Source organism: Podarcis raffonei, chromosome 4 (assembly GCF_027172205.1).
Source record: "Podarcis raffonei isolate rPodRaf1 chromosome 4, rPodRaf1.pri, whole genome shotgun sequence".
NCBI classification, from domain to species: Eukaryota; Metazoa; Chordata; class Lepidosauria; order Squamata; family Lacertidae; genus Podarcis; species Podarcis raffonei.
The window spans coordinates 101,433,900-101,453,941 of record NC_070605.1 but is presented as its reverse complement, the minus strand read 5'-3'; the positions used below and the strand labels follow the sequence as shown (position 1 = coordinate 101,453,941).

Sequence of the window (20,042 nt, the reverse complement as noted above, 5' to 3'; positions counted from 1 at the left end):
GGGCCGCACACTAAACAACACATTTACCCTAAAATTAAGAGTTATTTCCCACTTAGGCTATACCAACTGCCCAAAGCTACTGCAGGACACTAAGAGGAAGCGCTTCAGCTACCTGTTAATGTATCCTGGATTTACCTTTGATTTATATGAATTCACTTTTGCTTGTATTAAACTACTTCTAAGAATGCAATTAATTGTCAAATATATCCTTATTTTGGACAGTCAAAATTAGATGCCGCTGCAACAAGTTCAGCAAATGAATGGCTCTAATTATCCAGGAGTCAACACCAGTGTGTAGACTGGGAGCAGCTTGTGATTCTTTATGTCTCAAAAAGAATGGGACAATACCATGCAAATAGTGTGCCATTTTTAAATATATATGTTTCCTTATTTCCTCATTAAAAATATATTGCCCCCCCCCCGTTATACAGCAGCAGAATTTCTGAGGTCACAAACATTCATTCAGGTGAAGGTGCATTGCCACTTGTGATTATTATTAATTATAATTTTATCCCATACTCTCTTCCAAGGCCTCGTACACCAAACCAGCCCCTGAGATAGTCATTGTTCCAATGCCATCCAGTGAGCTTCACGGCTGAGTAGAGGTTTGAACCTTGGCCTCGCAAGTCCAACTCTGATGTGCACACAGGGTCTCCTCTAGAGTAGAAAATGCATCTACAGTGGTACCTCGAGTTACAACACCTCGGGTTACAGACTCCGCTAACCCGGAGGTAGTACCTCTGGTTAAGAACTTTACCTCAGGATGAGAACAGAAATCGCACGGCGGCAGCGGGAGGCCCCATTAGCTAAAGTGGTACCTCAGGTAAAGAACAGTTTGAGGTTAAGAACAGACCTCCGGAACGAATTAAATACTTAACCCGAGGTACCACTGTATTAAAACAAGACCAAGATGTGTTAGAGGGCTGCATTGCTGTCTGTTTCCATCTGCTGGTTTGTTGGTTTTATTACTGCCAATATGAGATATCCGTTTTGCATTTTTGGATTTGGTAGAATGCTTTTGGAGAATGGCTTTTGGGGCTTTTACCTGTGTATCAGGGCACCTGCCAGATAAAGTTAAGCCCCACTGCTTTCAGTGGAAAAGGTAAGCATGTGCTTATCTTGAAGTATACTTGGTTGAATCTTGTTTGCAGATTGCCTCAAGTTATGGGAAAGGTCAGATGGAAATGTATGTAATAAATATACAGCATATTAGTCAGAACAAAAAAATTGCAGGTGTTGAGTCAGAGTCAGGCCATTCTCTGTTTATTTCTGACACAAATAAAAACGGAGGCACTGGACATGTAGCTAGTACATTAATAACTAATCTGTTGTTAATTTCTACATATATACACTATTACAGAACATTCAAAGTCACTGTACATTTTTAATTAAAAATAATTATAATTAAAAATGGAACTGCACTCAGAATGTAGCATAGACTGAACTTATGAACTCTGACAAATTGGAAAAAATGGGGAACAAAGAGCTTGAACTTGGGAATTTGTGGGGCTGGCTGAGTCTGGGACTCGGGGACCTAGCCCTGGGGTCATCACTGTGGTGCCCCTGGGTGCAATGGCACTCTGGAGGACTCTGGGTATGCCACCAGAATAGGTGCTGCCCATGACATTCTCTTCCATTTTCACTTGTGCCCACGAGTCCCAAAGAGTTGGCAACACTGATCTAGCATATAATGTTTTTCTTCATCTGCATCCCCAAATTTCTACCTCGCCACTGTAGCTTTGATAGTGGAATGGTTTGTTCCTAGTATGAGTTGCCTCCATTTTAACAACTGCAAACCCTCCAAGTGTCCCAATTTTCCAAGGACATCCCTGATTTAGAGAAGCCATCCTGGTTTCTGATTTGATCCCGGAATGCCCTGCGTTTCCTTAGGACGTCCCTATTTTTATCAGAAAAATGGTGGAGGGTATGGAGTTATCTGACCCCCGAGTCATCTGAAGGCAATCTTGTATAGGGAAGGGTTTTTTAATGTTTAATGTTTTATTATGCTTGTTGGTAGCTGCCCAGAGTGACTGGGGCAACCCAGTAAGATGTGTGGGGTACAAATAGCAAAATTATCATTATGGAATGGGACGTCCCTATTGACATCGGAGAAAAGTTGGAGGGTATGCAGCTATCAAGAGAAACAGAAACAACGCAATCAGAACAGCTCTGGGACACACACACTGCCCCTAAGCTCTGCCTGTTAAAGATCAATGCACATTGAGCCAAGGTCTATGTGCAACACACTGTTCAGCAAGCATTTATTCCCAGGTGCACATTTGAGGCACTGAGAACTTTGTATATTTTACAGTTAAGCAAAATTTGCATGCTTTCATTTGTGTTTATGTTTAAATTTGCCACATTTGAGAGGGTTATCTGAGTTCTCTTAATTCAACACAAAATCACAATGGTAGTGATGATATGGTAATAGGTTAAATTCACCTTTTAATAAGCACTTTCATCAAAAACACTTGTGTTCATTCTTCAACGTTTGCCGTGGTGCATCCACTATATGGCTGTTGTCAGTTCCTTCCAAAATTATAGTGTAACGTCATAGTTAATGGCACAGAGAAGACACTTTTACATCAATGCTATATTATTTAGTTGGAGGCTACCTACAGATTCAGGTTGTCCCTATTTACCAAGGACAGGCCTGGTTTTCTGCGAGGACGAATGATCCTGTCATTTTCAGTTTCTCATCTCCCCCCCCCCCCAATCTTTGGTTCACATTTCTGTATCAGTTTGTGGTTTTTATTAGTGCATGTCTCTCACGAAGTACACATTTTAAAAGGCAATTCCTCCTAATATAATGTATTTTTGTATGTAATTCTTACTATTATTTGGGTACAGCCTTATTTCATGCACTCACGTTTTTCCCCAATATAAGCATTTTGTTTTGGTTCACAGGAAGTGTGAATTAGGTAGATCCACATTAAAATGTGAGCCAAACCAAATTCTCCTTCATTCCTACTGTTTTTGATACTCATGCCTGAAAAATCACCACCATATATATAGCCTTTTTTGTTTTTACTGGAAATAGGAAACAGCATTACCAGGTTAGATTATTTGTCTGTTTTGACTGGCAGCAGATATCCAGTGCTTCAGGCAAGAAGGCCTTTTGCATCAACTGATCCTTTTAACAGGAGATGCCAAAGATTGTGCTTGTCACCTTCACATGAAAAGCGGATGTTTTACCTCTGAGCCATGACTCCTTTCTTTTGAAAAGCCAATTGCTTAAAAAAAAGGACGCAGGTCCCTATAGTTGCTATTCATCCGGTTTTAATGCCCCCTGACCCTTGCGCTACAGAAATTCAGTTTCTGAAAATGAGGAGGTGCATGCATGTAAATTCATATGCACACAACTAATGCACCATATAGTGTACATTCTATTCTTTCATATCCTGGTCTTAAGCTCAACATCAAAAAAACTAAGATCATGGCCACTGGTCCCATCACTTCCTGGCAAATAGAAGAGGAAAAAATGGAGGCAGTGAGAGATTTTACTTTCTTGGGCTCCATGATCACTGCACATGGTGACAGCAGCCACGAAATTAAAAGATGCCTGCTCATGATCCAAAATGCTTGTTGGCTCTTGCTTTGCGAATGGAGGTGGGAAATAGATCAAATAGATCAAACAGTAGTTGGAGTAAACTAGGGTCATTTTTATTAATAATCAGATCTGGCTGGAATGTGCAGGGAATCTGCTCTTCTAAAAACCTACAAAGTATGATATCCTGGTTAAATCACCCTTATAACGTCAAAGAAGAAAAGTGCTGCTAGAATGACTGCTTCCTGGTTTCTTGTTTACTTTTGGCTGGTGAATGAAGGGATGGAGAAGGAGTTTGGGTGCTCATCACTGGGCTTAACATGATTTTTTTTCACCAGCTGAAGGATGATGTGCTCCTGTTGGGCATGAGCTAGATGGCTAGTCTGACTAGGTCAACTCAGGCTGGATCTATAGGTAAAGGTAAAGGTACCCCTGCCCGTACGGGCCAGTCTTGCCAGACTCTAGGGTTGTGCGCTCATCTCACTCTATAGGCCGGGAGCCAGTGCTGTCCGCAGACACTTCCGGGTCACGTGGCCAGCATGACAAGCTGCATCTGGCGAGCCAGAGCCGCACACGGAAACGCTGTTTACCTTCCCGCTAGTAAGCGGTCCTATTTATCTACTTGCACCCGGGGGTGCTTTCGAACTGCTAGGTTGGCAGGCGCTGGGACCAAACGACGGGAGCGCACCCCGCTGCAGGGATTCGAACCGCTGACCATGTGATCGGCAAGTCCTAGGCACTGAGGTTTTACCGACAGTGCCACCCGCGTCCGGCTGGATCTATACTCACTCTTTAAACATCCTTAGAACGACGTTTTTGATATCATTCTAAAACGTAAAGGCATTTGGTTTCTCTTTTGCTTCCTTTCCTACAATGCCTACCCACTTATTTAACAGAGAGAGAGAGCTCTGCAGCGCCCTTTGGTCTGGTGTCACTTTTTAATAACGCATTAAGAACATTTTTAAAGAATGTCACATGGCTATGATTATCATAACTCTTTTGAAAACTCATTTTTTAGAGTTTAAAAGCACAAGTGTAGATGAAGAAGAAGAGGAGGAGGAGTTTGGACTTGATACCCCACCTTTCACTCCCTTTAAGGAGTCTCAAAGCGGCTAACATTCTCCTTTCGCTTCCCCCCCCACAGCAAACACTCTGTGAGGTGAGTGAGGCTGAGAGACTTCAGAGAAGTGTGACTGGCCCAAGGACACCCAGCAACTGCATGTGGAGGAGCGGGGAAGTGAACCCAGTTCACCAGATTACGAGTCCACCGCTCTTAACCACTACACCACACTGGCTCTTAGATGAGTCCTAAGTGCACCCCTCCATTTGTCACCCTTTAAACTGATGCCAAAACCAGAGGAGCAAAAAGTTCAAAACAGAAAGTCCTCTTCAACAAAAAGAGGACGGGGCGTCATAAGCCACCTGCTCATCCCTGACCACTACCATGTTAGGCCATGGTGGACCAAATAACATGGTTGATCTGAATCTCCTCACAAACTGACTGCCACATATTTTAAAACAAGCTGCAAACCAGGAGAAGGAGACTAAGGGAGAAGTTACCTGAATGACTGACTACTCTTTCCTTTTGCAACATGCATTCCTTCTGCGAGGAAACAAAAGCTTCAGCTATGTATACGTATCTGACCTCCCAAAACAATTCCTACAATATTTCAGCATTCCAATTATGTAAAGAATAGGTGAGATTTCTTGTTTCATGACTTGGGAATAGATTAAATAATTAGAAGGAACTGTGTGCAATGTTCCTTTGTCAGCAAGTTAATAATGTTCCTGACACACTAAACAAGTGTAAAATAGGGTTATTCACAACTATTACTAAGTTAAAATATAGAAAGACAACATTACACATAAGTTAAAAGTCAACAGAAAATGCATCTGAGATCGTCGGGTGGAGTTGCTATGTGCGTGTTCTTATTTATAAAGTGATAATTATGCTTGTACGTTTTTTCACTTCATTATTCTTGTATGCATTTGTATTGAAACAAACTGACTGTCTCCATTTTATGACACCATATGTTTGTTGTGGCATGTGTGACATCCCCTCACTGGATGTAGCTTCCTCTTTAGATAACTGGGAGCTAGCTGGATCCTTACTCTTGCCCAGAGAACAATTCCTGTCTGCTATTCTGACTTGCTAAAACTGACAGCATTTAAACACTGGGTGTTTCTTAGGCTCACAATACTGTCTGAAATCTTTTAAGGCTTCTGGCAAGGGTTTTTTGTTTGTTGGTTGGAACTGCACACACATTTTGCATGCTGTTGTGGGTATCTAGTGCCTTCTCACCAATGTAGTACAAAATAATTGCAACCCTCTAATCTTCTGGATAAGGGATGCGGGTGGTGCTGTGGCCTAAACCACAGAGCCTAGGGCTTGCCGATCAGAAGGTTGGTGGTTTGAATCCCCACGACAGGGTGAGCTCCCGTTGCTCGGTCCCTGCTCCTGCCCACCTAGCAGTTCGAAAGCATGTCAAGTGCAAGTAGATAAATAGCGGGAAGATAAACGGTGTTTCCGTGCGCTGCTCTGGTTTAGTCATGCTGGCCACATGACGCGGAAGCTGTCTGTGGACGAACGCCGGCTCCCTCGGCCTATAGAGCGAGATGAGCACGCAACACCAGAGTCGTCCACGACTGGACCTAATGGTGAGGGTTACCTTTACCTTTAATCTTCTGGATACAGAAGATTGTTGTTTGCTCTGGATACAGTGAAGTACAGAAGAAGCTTTTGCTCCCACTCCCTCCAGCCCTCTCCCAAATCTCCTGTCACCCTCATCTCAGAAGGCTTGAAGACATTCATTTTGCAGCTTCCAGGAAACACTTTGCTAGAAATACTTTTGGCTCACTGAAGCTGCAGGTCCACTTCGGACACCATATAGCATCCCATGGGTTCAGGAAACGTGCAAGTGTGCTGATGCCATTGGATGGCACCTTTTGTCCCCCAGAACCATTGAAATGTATGGACTCTACCTGTGAACTCACTTTGAGCCCTATTCCTGGACCCAGAAATCTCTGCATGTCCTGCCCAGTTAACAGATTTCAAAAAAATAAAATAAAAATGGGCAACTAATTGACTGATGAAGCAGAAAATAATTGCCAGATTTAATGAGGACCTTTCTCAGTTCAAATATTCCATTGCATGGATCAAGTCCTGCAAAATTTAAAGGAGGCGAATGAGCTCCTGGCCATCAGCATTCTGAATTATAGGCAACGTAGAATTACTTGGCTTACTGCCCCATGCTCACATAGAAACAGAGGGGCAGGTAACAATATCAGGTGCCCTTTTACAACAGCCAACCTCTTCAGATGTTCTCTAATTTGTTTGTTTGTTTAAAAAGAGACTTGGGTCAATTTGCTCTAGCAGCAACTGATCTTACCTGAGCAGGCAAAAGCAGCTGACGTGAGAGCAAATGGTTTGTAAGAGACCATCAGAATTTAGGGGTGCCCAGATGAAAAAGACAACAGGGCTCCTGCCCCTTTAATGGTTGTGCAGAAGATGGAACTTGAGCAGGTGTAGCTTGCATAAGAGTTGCACCTGCCGAATTTCCATTTGGTGTACAACTATTAGGGACAGAAGCATCTGGCTGCCCTAGAGAATGGATAGGAGCAGAAGGATTTCTCTTCTCATTCTAACATCTTGAAGAAGGGTGGGGTGAAGCTTCATACTGTTTTTATAAACAGATTTTACTTCCCTGCAAATATTCAAATGGCTGATGAGCTAAATCATCTGAATTAGTTAAATCAACTTATTTCACAGCTGTCTTGCGGTTGCAAATGTCTGGGTAATTTACTTAAAATTTCAGCTAATCATATTATTGCCTTAAGTTTATGTAACTGTAACTTCAGTCATTAAAATTAAATTGATTACAGAATAACTGATATTAAAAAGTTATGAAGAACACTGAGCTCCATTATTACTTAACCTGGGTCAAATGTATTTCCTTGTAAAAGGATCCCTAATGCTATCATGAAGAACATTAAAGAAAGAAAGAAATTAACAAGCAGAAAAGATTAAAAGGAACAAAATGCAGAAGGTTCCAAATGAGAAAATGCATTTGTTTATATATACTGAACCCATTTTAATTGCATTCCAAGGACGCAATTCTATATGTGTCTACTCAGATGTAAGTCCCATAGACCTGTGACCTAAATGAAAAGTAGAGAGATATTTGGGGCCTTCTCCCGATCCTTTATAGAGTGCAGGTAAAGTATAATCTCTAATGCTGGAATGTGACAGGAGATTCACCTCCACGGGGATTAACATTACAAAATAACGTAAGAAGAGGCTGCTGGATCAGATCAATGACCCATCTGATCCAGCACCCTGTTCTCACAGTGGCCTGTGGCAAACCCTCAAGCAGAAAAAAAGCTACAAGTTGGAAAGTCTTAAAGAGAGCCATAGCTGATTTCTGTTTGAATCCAAGGCTGTGGCTGTGGGAGAAACAAGACCCTCCATGATAGACTCAGGTTGTATATATGTGGAAATAAACCACAGTCTCTGCTGTGCCTCATTTCTAAAAGGAAACACGAACCCTGGGTAAGAGCTTGGAACTCCAGGAATCTCACACCACTCGGGGTTTGGGGTGCTGGACTACACTATTGTAGTGTCACACTGCAGAAAATAATTGTTATCACAAGGATGGAGGGTGATGTTGCCACTTTTCCCTTTATGCCTCTGTTCTGCTACAGTTTGGTTTCCACTAAAAGCTAGGTTATTTGTCTTACTATCTGCCATGGCTGAATTAATTATGTAATGAATAGTGTAATGTATTTCCATGGAAGGGAAACATCAAAAACAAAGCAGAAAATAACACAATTATTAATACAACATTTGTGGACTAAAAAAGACCAACAATAGTGAATTCTGCTCGCATCCATGTTTCTGTTCCTGACAAAGACTGGAGCAATTTCTGGACCCATTTCCATTTCCAGTAGAATTTTCAACAGACCTTAGCATATTACATTGGGGAGATGGCTACGTTAAGCCACCTAAAAAGGTAAAGGTAAAGGACCCCTGACAGATAACGCCAGTTGCGAACAACTCTGGGGTTGCAGCGCTCATCTTGCTTTACTGGCCAAGGGAGCCGACGTTTGTCCGCAGACAGTTTTTCCGGGTCATGTGGCCAGCATGACTAAGCCGCTTCTGGCGCAACAGAACACCGAAACCAGAGCAGCACACGGAAGCGCCGTTTACCTTCCCGCCAGAGCAGTACCTATTTATCTACTTGCACTTTTTGGCGTGCTTTCGAACTGCTAGGTTGGCAGGAGCAGGGACGGACTAATCTTGTGTGCTAGTTTGTCACACAGAGAGTGTTTAAGAGAGCAATTCTATAGCAGGATCTTCTGGGATGAGGAGGTTGGGATATTGTGAGTGCCTGGATAATCTAGCAGGCTCCTCGTGAAAGTGGCCTATGTCACCTTCAGATGGAGATATGCCCATGTATCTGCCCCTTCTTGGCTCACTGAACCCAGGGATTTTAATCCAGAGTAAGACCAGATAAAGGAACATACTGGAGTTGGCGGGGGGGCAGAGAAGGGGCAAATTAAGATTGATCCTAAGACTGTTCAACCTAGTCATGTGACCAGCCCAGCAAAAAGGGCTGCGTAGATGAAACACTATTTTAGAAACTTTCTCCCCACTCAACACTCTTCCAGGCTTAGGCCAGCTCAGTGCTGCTGAACAGAGTTTGGATCTGGTGTACGTTATGGCAGCTTAAGTCACACCGGCTTGCTTGTATAGGATTGCTCCCTAAAACAAAGCAAGGCTTGGGGAGCATTCAACAATAAGACAATCTAAAGTAGTACAGCCGAGACTTGTCACACCAGCCTGATTGCTGTACCTGCTCATTCTGTGTAATGTTTACAGCAGTTCTAATCTCCTTTTGTCAGAGGAGAAGGAGGAAGGGGACTAGCATGAAAGCAGTACTTCTGAGGGCGAAGAGATAAAGAAAATGAGAGAAAACAGAAATCTGAAATGAAAAAATAGGGAGTGGGAAGATCGAAAGGGATATGCAAAGCACTGATTTTATGGGTTCATGTATCTAAGTCTAAATATATTATATACAGAAGGAAATGAAGCACATGCAAGAATAAGGGGAAATGTTTATACGATGTATTAGAAAATATAGCAGTTGTGAAGGATGGGTGGAGGCAGGTGGCAAGGGACACAGTTAAATGCTTATAAAGGGTTACAGAATACCCCTGAACACAACCTGGTTTCCCATAAAGAGTGCTGACCTCTGTTCACTCTCCAAATAGTCCGTTTTGCCAGGTATAAATGGCTCCCTGTGCATTCCTGAGGCTGCTGACAAAGGTTATAATCGGAGACATAGAAGTTCATAGTCTGCCAAGCGTGAGTTATTGGTGCCTAGGGCTGCCCTAACTTGCAGTGTTTTAATAGGTTATGCTGGTTTTACAGGCCGTCACATAGAGCATTTATTGATTTTCCTGACACCTCTCACCTTCTTACAAACCACCTTCTCTCTTGGTTGTTCTCCATGCAGTCGTGCATAATAACGTGGTCTGGGCTGAGACACCACCTGCCCCATGCCAGGGTGTGTAAATCCTAAGGAGTCTTTCAGGCATGCTGTTTAAAAGCTCCACGGTTGTCCTTTAGGTGTGCTAATCATGGAGGACACATGGCTTGGGAGCACACCTGCAGTTAGTTTTATCTATTCCTTTTTCTTTTAAGAGTAGGTGGAGAATATGAGGGGAAATAAATCATGGCAGAAGGAGGGAGGGGGAAAAAGAGGGGCAATCACTTCATAAAAGATGGGAAAATATTCATCTGAACGTACATAATTTTTAGTTGCACACAGGCTGCATCTACACAGTTATAAAAACACTGTGAAAATGCTCTGGAAAAAAAACATTTTAAAGCTCACAATGGAAAATTTCATAGAGCTCCGATTTCAGCTCTACATCGCCATCTGGTGTCACAGTGTTATAACACATTCATAACGTTTTATTTTTACTAATGTAGCTGAGTTCACAGTCATGGGATTGCTGAATGATACTCAGCCTTTTGGAAATATTCTGTTACAACTACCTATCATTTTCCTTCTTGTACATGTGTGCCATATATCTCACCAAAGCTACTCAAGCTATACTTTGCAGTTACAAACCAACATCCCACAACATCAGCATAAGATGGGACACATTTAATTATTTCTATCCTGTTTTTCTACTAAGTCTAATTGATCCAGTATTGCTCTTAGGAATACATCTATCCTCAGCTTTAGATATCAATGCAATTATTATTGTTACATAAAGCACCGAGGTGACTGCTAGTGGTACGAGGATCAGGTATACCTTGTTCCAAATCGTACTCAGCCCTGAATCTCACTGTGTGGTTTTGGGCCAGTGACATTCACAGTATTTCTCACAGTAAAGACTGTTCCACTGGAACACAGCCTTTCCACTGAAAACCTCAAGCATATTTTTTTTGGGGGGGGGAAGATCTTCCCCCAAATCTCAAAGCCATACACTCTTTCACACCAAACATTTTATAGTTCCTTTGAATTAAAGAGACATTTATATCAATCTCCTGTTCTCTGACCAATCAGCTCTCTGTGCCACTCTGCCAATCCAAATCCAAAAATGCAGCTAAGCAGAAAAGCAGCTTTCCCCCTGTCCATAGATGTACAGAGAATAACTGACTTTATTTTTCCTTTTTGAGAAAGGGACAATGGCACCCCTGCACATGTGTAATGACGCAGTTTCCTAAACAAGTGCTCTACAAGTGACGAAAACAGCAAGGTTAAAAATTGCAGCCCTGCCAAGTCAAAATGTTATGAGCTGCCACTGATCTCTTGGCAAAACCTGCTTATTATTGTGAAGGTGAAGGGCAGAGGAGAGAGTAGTGTGTGCTTTTCTGGCCACTTTAGAGAAAACTACTGAATAAAAATACAATAAATACAATAAATACATTTAGAGCATTCATTATTGTTATGAAACTCCATACTTCAAAATGCTTTAAAAGTGGCATGCAGTCCAATTCATATTCCTTCAGATCAAAAGTGTGTTCTACTGTATTCAGTGTGGAGTGGGTAAGAGTGGAAAGGAACCATTATCTTTATATTATGCGGTATGTTTCTACCGTATTCTTGTTTTAGATGATTGGCAGATCGGCCTTTGAACTGCGGTGTATAAATTTCATATCAAGAAAAAGAGCCGTATATTTAATATATAGATAAAGATAGTGAGAGAAAGAACATGTGCCCCCCCCCCCCACGATTCTAGTGCTCCAAACCAATTCAGGGCTTCCTGTGCATGCTTTTAGAAGAAATTCAGGCTACAGTCCTAGACACCTGGGGGGAGGGGACCTGTGGTTTTACAGATGTTGTTGGGCTCCATCTCCCTAGACCCCTAACCATTGGCCTTGCTGGCTGGGGCTGGTAGGAACGGAGTCCAAAAGCATCTGAAGGGTTACAGGTTCCCTGTCCCTGCTATACACATTCACCTGGGGGGGGGGGAGCTCCATAGAATACAATGAGGCTTGTGGAAGACCTGTACATTTGTGCTGTGAAAGAGATGGGAGATGTATTGAAACTGTAGATGTTTATAAAGGAGCACATCTACAGTTTCAATACACATGGTGTTAAATCAATTCCAAATCAGAGCCTCCTTGGAATAGCCCCGAGTTTGTCTTAATCTTTGTGAAATTACTCAATGACTCTTTAGAAGGAAGAAATTGAAGCTTGCAGCAAGCTTCTGGGTATCTTGCATATCCGAGATGCCACTTAGAAAAAGTGGGGGTGGAGATTGTGCTGCCACCTTTATAGACCATACAGTGTATGATTATTACTTAGGAACACCCATAACTCTGTTTAACTCACTTGTTCTACACTGTGTAACTCTGAACAATTAATTCAATGGATCTATAAATTGGTTTAGGCATACCAAAGGCACAGATCTACTTACTTTCTAAAAAGAGAAAAACAAGGATGACTATTGACCTCTGTTGATAACATTTTCCAGACTTTGTTCTGGGCAAAACCTCGGGCTCCTTGAAAACTTACGAAAACTTCAGTAATGGTAGGGTAATGTCCCTGAAACAAAGCTTGCCCATCACTACCAATCTTCCTTTCCAATGCAACACCACAGTGTAGGTATGTCTGTATGTTTTTGCATATGCACAGTAATATATCTGTATCATCCTCATTAAAGTTCCTGGACTCTCAGAACTAGAGTGAGAAACTTAAGCATGGGGTGCTTGGTTGTAACCCACTGGGTTGAATGCCTCCTGCAGAACACGTATGAAGTGTCACCCAACCAAAGACCTTGGAGAGGTCAAGGCAAGAAGATAGCTTGGCAAAGGGATAACATGAGAAGAAGAAATAATCTATCAATGTTGTATGTTCATCTTTGGAGGACACCAGTACTACTGAACCAAATAAAAGTAAAGCAAAACAGGGTTTTGCTTTCTATCTTTTGTACTTACTCTCTCTCTCTCTCTCTCTCTCTCTCTCTGTGTGTGTGTGTGTGTGTGAATGATAGTACAGATGGCTTTAGAGTAGCACAGATTCATTGCAGAAATGGTCTGATTATACTTTTCTTTCACATAAAAGGTGGTTAACTTGATTTCCCATTATTTTCCCTTTTTCTCCCTGTAGTGCATTTAGACATTTTCCCCCATCTGAACTGATAAATATGTTGTTCTAACATTGGTGTTTTATTAAATAAAAATTCCACTCAGCATCTTGGGACTTCTTCCAGTATTTCAGGCATACCCTTTCCCTCCTTTTATGGCCATTTTTCTCACACCTTTTTTTTCTTGAGCTGCTATTTGTCAAAGATGTAAGTTATAAAGAAGGAGCAGATATTGTCTCCCCCCCCCTCGCTGTGTATCTAAAATAAATATCCTCTCACTATTGTTCCTGAGTACAGAAGCAAAATGTTTTGCTAGAAGCCAGAAACTGTTCTTTCTATATGCCATTCATTCATAATCAGTCTTCTTGCTTTCACTGGCACCAAATATAATGTGATCATTTTGTTTTCCATGTGTAATATGTGATCTTAGTTTGACCATGCTGGAGAGGGCTACTAGCCTATTGCTTAGGCCAGCAGCAAAAGAGAGAGCTCACGTCACCCACAGTTCAGATCACACTACATGGGAAGTGCAGTTGGAGATCTGGCCAACTGGTTGTTTTCAGGCTTGGCTGGAAGCGACAACATGCCATTGACAAAGGGGCATCCTTAATCAGCCCAGGAGTCTTATAACAAGCCTCGTGTTCAGTTAGTCAAAAGTTCTCTCTGAGACTGGTTGGGAGCCGGCCAAATACATTTATTCGTTACCCCACTTATAAAGGGCTTCCTATATGTCAATCAGTGTGGTCACAGCTATAATACAAGACAGACCAGTTGATGATGAAGTAGCTCTGCTTCCCCAGAACAACCAAGTTAGTATTAGGGAAGTGACTTCAGGACCTGATCAGAATAAGATTGTGAGGCGAAGTGAGCCAAAGTTACTACCAGAATATATGTATTTTCTTCCACACTGTTGTTACCATTTCATTTCCCCCAACTTCTGTGTTCTATTCATTCACAACAACTCGGGAACAGGCTCCTCAGGCTGGAAAGCACAAACTAAGCCATAGAAGATTTCGCAATTAACTTTTGTGAGAAGAGCATTCCTAGCAGAAATTTGAAACATTTAGTCCCAGAATGGAACACTCCTATAGAGACCTATTCTATGGAACAACATTTCCAAAGGTGTCTCAGTGAATTCAAAGTCTCCTGATTGCTCATAATGTTCCAAACTTTAAGCCTTTTGGAAAATCCTCCTAATGCAGATGTGCATATGAAATTGTAATCCTCTCTGGATTTTTTTATTATTATTTAAGGCGACCACCACCTGGAAAACTACGCTAAAGGCTTAAAACAGGTATAAAAGCAAATCCTTACAAAATCAATATATATTAAATGAGATTGAAATTAGTTGTTTCATTTGTACACTGTTTGTGCTGCTCCTCTGAGACTTTATTAAGGCTCTTAATGTAAAAAAAAAATCTTTTCGAAAAATGCAGTACTTAATGGCTATTGCTATTTATATACTTCCATTAAGAAGGAAATGAGTGGAAATGTTTTCAATTGAAATGCTAATAGAAAGGGGAAAAAACTTAATTTTCCATGAAGGAAAAGTCATTTCTGCTTATATTAAGTATCTCTTTGAAACATTATTCTTCACATCCAGAGATTTTTTTTCTAATTAAATAAATCCATATTTGCCTCTTTTAGTTACAAGGATGATTTTCATAGACACTGTCAACTGTCAAGAATACTTGTAACTTCTTTTGAATTTCATCCATAGAAGCATGCGTATAATGTATCTGACTAGGATTGAAGTTAGAAATAATAGTGGCGATGTACTTTCTCAAAGCTTCCCCAAATGGACTGAAAGCTGTGCATTTTGCAAAGGGTAATAGAACTGTCTCGCTTCAAGGCTCATTAAGGCTGTTATTATTAGCCTTTTCATAAGACTGCCCAGCAACTATTGTGGGGTGCACTAGCCATTGCTTAGCTCTTACTGAGACTGCCTTTGAATATGAAGTTGCATCAAACCATTTGCCCCTCTAACTACCTATTTTCCCCAGCCAGGAAGGAGGAGAGTGGTTGCTTCAGCAGCGAAGCAGCTCAAACTGACCGTTTACACAGGGGCTGGAGCCTCACTCCCTAGCTCTCCGTCAGGCCCTGATCTGGACCAGCGTTTCCATGGACTTCCCCTGACTCATAGCCTCACGTGCAGCTAGCTGGGCACTTTGGCCTGGCTTGCCATCTCCTTTGCTTCTGTGGCCCTGGAGAAGACAGGGCAGTCTGAGAGCTGACTAGGAAGCCAGGTATCTGGTGTGGGAACCTGAAGACCTATGGCAGAGATAGCAAGGTTTGGTTGTTCTTCAGTCATTGGCACTGTGGAAATCTGCTGGAGAGCTCTGCTCCCCTTCCTCTTCATCTGAGTAGACTTCAAGTTCTGGATAAGGCAGAATCCTGAGACTTCTCAAGTACTGCCTGCTCTAAGAGCAGATTATTTGGTAGCTGAAATTGTTTTCAGTTGCCTGTGAGAAAAGGAGAGTGCTGGAGGGGTGGGGAGGAAGGGCTTGCAGTTTCCGTGCAATGACAGCTTCCTACCAGGGAATGAATTTACAAGGGTTCTCCAGTCATAGGACTTTGGGAGCAATGTTGAAGTAAGATATCAATAGCTGCTGTTTTTAGTACTCTGTTGCAAGCTGCAAGTTGATTTTCTTAGGGACAGTAGCACTAAAAGAATTCTGAAGCCAGTGCTGGCTGCTTTCCCTGTGTGGTCTTATTCTCCCCCTTTCCCTCCCCCACATCCCCCCCAAATCTGTTCAGGGGGTTCCCTCAACCCTCTGGAGCACAATTGGGGAGGGTGTGGGGAGGGAAGTCTTGTTGAACAAGCAGAAATCCTTGCACTGATGGGAGGGGTTAGTAGATCACAGCCCACATTCTTTCATAAAAGTCAATCCCTTGTGTCTGTTCTGAATAAACTGTTAGGTAACTGACTTTTCTTCACACACACACACACACACACACACACACACACACACGTTCTGGCTCTGCTTGCATTTTATTTAAGTTAAATATTTGTATGCCTGTGTGCCTCGGAGTAATTGTATAATATCAGTTTGATTCTTTGCTTGTGTTCCTTGTTTAGTGTATCTCTCTCTCGATTGCATGTGCACAAAAACACAGCCATGGTATTATAGCGTGCACAGGCACCACATTAGTATATACTTTTATTTTTCAATAAAGTGCCATTCATCATTTGCCTGGCAAAGCTTCTGTTGTCCCCAAGGCAGTTTATGTGTAAAGATAAGCGTAACAAGGTAAGTTCGCTCCCTCAAATCAACTTGAAATGCACCTATCACTCCTAAATTTGACATGCTTCATTTCCTCCAAAGGGTCTGCTATACTTGCAAATGTAATCCAGTTCAACAAAAAAGATTTTTTAAAAAAGTTATAGGCTATTCCCTAAACAAATAAAAAGCCTTAACATTTGAAATCTCTTTTCAGAAAAGAAATCTGTACTTACTTTTCTGAAATTGGATTGGCTTCACCCACTCAGAAAGGACTACTATGTCTGCAATTTCCCCCCGTTTCCACTAAAAAGTAAACAAGTTATCGGCATCTCCTTAAAAATAGTTTAAACTTTAAAGATTATTTACAGACACTCTCAAACCATACTGCCTTATGTCTAATTTTGGGTCCATTCTAACCCCCTCAGCGAATTAAGCCATTTAAAGAAAGATTATAGCCAGTTCCCAATCACTATCAACTGGGAGACACCCAAAGATTCAAAAACTGAATCAAATTGAGGTTTAACCTTGGATCTGAAGCAAACAGCGTCTTTTCTGAAATGAAGCAGCCCCCTATCCAAATCAACAACGTGACTTCTGGTGCATTTTTCCATCTGTAAACACCTGTAGTAGAAAGTTCATCAAAGATGATCTCAAAAGGCAGGCTTGGGGGAAGTTGCATTCTGTACATATGTCCCATAGACATTCAGACTGAAGGACATGGCACCATGCCAGACATGGAGATTGGCTTTCTCCTCTAAAATATCTTATTTAATGTTAGCAGATATTTTGCATCTTGGTGTGAAACCATTATCATGTTCCTGTTAGCTCACATAGCCACAAGTATCCAAAATGGTCAGCGCTCAGCTGAAATAAAGATCAGTATGTTTTCAATACACAATGTTCAGTAAAATTACCGCACATCTTCTGCTACTTATGTTTTGCCCTTTTGTAGACAACAAGCAAAGCAGAGAAATCTGTGAACAGTTATCTAGAATTAGCAGTGGTCTGGATGAGTGCTGATTGTAGGTGGGCCAATCAGTTTCGGAGTAAATTAATGTGCTGCTCCAGGTGGGATCACACATCCCTAAAGGAGCAGGTTTGCTGCCTAGGAGTGCTGATAAACTTGGCTTATTGTTTGGTATGCAAATGGTGCAGAGAAGCTTTTTCCCAGTTACACCTGTTGTAACCGGTTAGTGTCTGGGTACAATTCAAAATACTGACTATGGCTTTAAAATCTCAATATGATCTAGGCTTTGGTTATCTGAAGGAATGCCTTCACCATGTTTCTCTCCCCATCCACTCCTTTGTGATCTAAGATAATTTCAGAGGGTTGGCTGAGGGTTCTGGTTCCATATGAAAGCAGAGTCTTCTTAATGGTGACTCCATACCTTTAGGACTCTGTTCAGATAGGCTCATCTTGTTAGCTTGCGGTTGTTATTTCAAAGGAAGGTAAAACTTTCATTTGACATGATACTGAGACGCTAATAATCAAGGCTTGTAGTGTTATGATTCTGTGCTGTTTATTATGGTTAGATGAACCATCACCTTAATAATGCTCTGATTATAAATTAATTTTGTTATATTTTATATTGGTTTATATGCTTCTTAAAAAGCATTGTTGAGAAGTTGGGTAAATCTCAAAACAATCAACCTAATAAACAAATAAACTGAACTTATTCATTCTGAAGCACAGAATTAGGCTGCATGAACTAATGATCTAAGTACATTACATTTTTTTCCACAAAATGTGACCAAGTCTTAGCCTAATATTTGTGAATATCCTTTCTGAACTGAGAAAATTAGGATAGGCATGAGAGATGCCCTTTTTGAGGGGTTTAGAGAAACAATCCACCATGATTCTCTGGTGGATTACAATAAAATCTGGAGGACTGCAAAGTAATCCTATAAATCTCAATCACATACCATGTTGCTATAAAAGATTTGGCAGGGACTAAAAAGTGCTATATTGTTAGGTCTGTAAAGCTTCCTCTAGGAACAATAAGAGATATGAGTTTGTCCCTGTAGAAATTTATTTCAGCACTGGTAGCAGAAATCTGGGAAGTGTGTGTGTGTGATGTGAAGCAGAATTCATTTATGCTGGTACATTATTTTTTTTACCTGTACTGCTGAGGGTTGAATTAGTTGTGTGAAAGGTTTTGTTGCCCGTAGCGGCTGGTGAGGTTGTGTGAGTTGAGCACTGATCTTCTGTTGGCTTCCCAGCACACTGAGTTGCAAGCACCTACAGTCATACCTCGGGTTAACTATGCTTTGGGTTGGGCATTTTCGGGTTGCGCTCTGCGGTGACCCGGAAGTAACGGAATGCATTACTTCCGGGTTTCGCCGCTCGCGCATGCGCAGACACTCAAAATGACGTCACGCGCATGCGTGGAAGCGGCAAATCGCGACCCACGCAGACGCAGGTTGCGTTTGCTTCAGGATGTGAACGGGGCTCCAGAACGGATCCCATTCGCATCCAGAGGTACCACTGTACTGAGAGGAAAAGGGGAGCTGCAAGGTGCAGTGAGCTTGGCACAGTGTAGGCAAGTCAGCAGGAGTGTCAGCTTGGCTCCACCTCCATACATTGCACCAAGCTCCCAAGCACATTAGACAGGTGAACCGCGTATGGCTTATAAAGAGCTATCCTAGGGTGCATTGGGATCCCATGGCTGCAAATTAGACAATTTTTGCTCTGATCTTCTGCACATCTGCAACACAAATAATTCCAGTAAGCTTCCCTCTGTGGTAGACTGTTAACATTCCATCCTGTTGGTCCCAAAAGCGTGTCAATGCTTTGAAAATGCTTGTAATATTTACAGATCCCAATACAGTGGAACCTTGGCTCTTTACTGCCTTAGTACTCAAACATTTTGGTTCCTGAACGCTGAAAACCCAGAAGTGTTCCGGTTTTTGAACGTTTTTCAGAAGCCAAACATCCAATGTGGTTGTCGACTATTGTTTCTGAGGCGCTGGCGCCAATCGGAAGCTGTGCCTTGGTTTTCGAATGTTTTGGAAGTTGAACGGACTTCCAGAAAGGATTACCGTACGTTCGAGTACCAAGGTACCACTGTACTTTAACACAGATTTCTGTCTCATACTAGGCTGTTGGCACCAATGGATTTCATACTGACAACAAGGTCAGAAGATACTTTGAACAAGAGGTTCTGGGGCAACTCTTTAGCAGTGCCTTGCCACCTCTCAAATGGGCATCACAATCTCTGATCAAGAACACCTCTTGGGCATTTTTCACTGATCAAAAATCCCTCGGCACAGTTCCCTGTTTTCCCTTAGAACTTTATTGGCAGTTTCCTTCCATCTGAGAAACAGATCACACACCTGGCCTCTTTCTGCTCGAATCACTTGCTTGCTTGTCTCCTGGTTTTATGTGCCTTTCTCAACCTGCCTTTTGCATTAATTCTCCTGCCCAGAGTCCCACTGCTTCAGCCCTTGACTTCACTGGCCTGCTCTTGTCAAATGCTTTCCAGTGAACACAACTGTGAACTTTTTGGAGGGCAAACACTTGAGGACATCTTTCTACTGGCATTACAGGTGTGGGGTGCTTATCTGTAAAAATCAGACACACAATTTTTCCAATGCACACCTGAATCACTGTTGTGGATTATCCCTTGCACTGGCCTAATTGCACATCATGCTCCCAGTTTAAAAAGAAG

General features: G+C 41.9%; 1 long non-coding RNA gene across 9 annotated transcripts in view; it reads right to left on the bottom strand.

The window, feature by feature from the left end:
• Positions 1-20,042, bottom strand: part of LOC128411997 (uncharacterized) — a 171,540-nt gene that overhangs the window by 78,335 nt on the left and 73,163 nt on the right. Inside the window, exon 4 of one of the 9 annotated variants that reach the window (XR_008330002.1) lies at positions 19,578-19,935. The exons of the other annotated variants lie outside the window; for them this stretch is intronic. This is a non-coding gene — a long non-coding RNA (uncharacterized LOC128411997). Of the gene's footprint in view, positions 1-19,577; positions 19,936-20,042 lie in introns of those variants that run through there. 9 annotated transcript variants of the gene reach the window in all.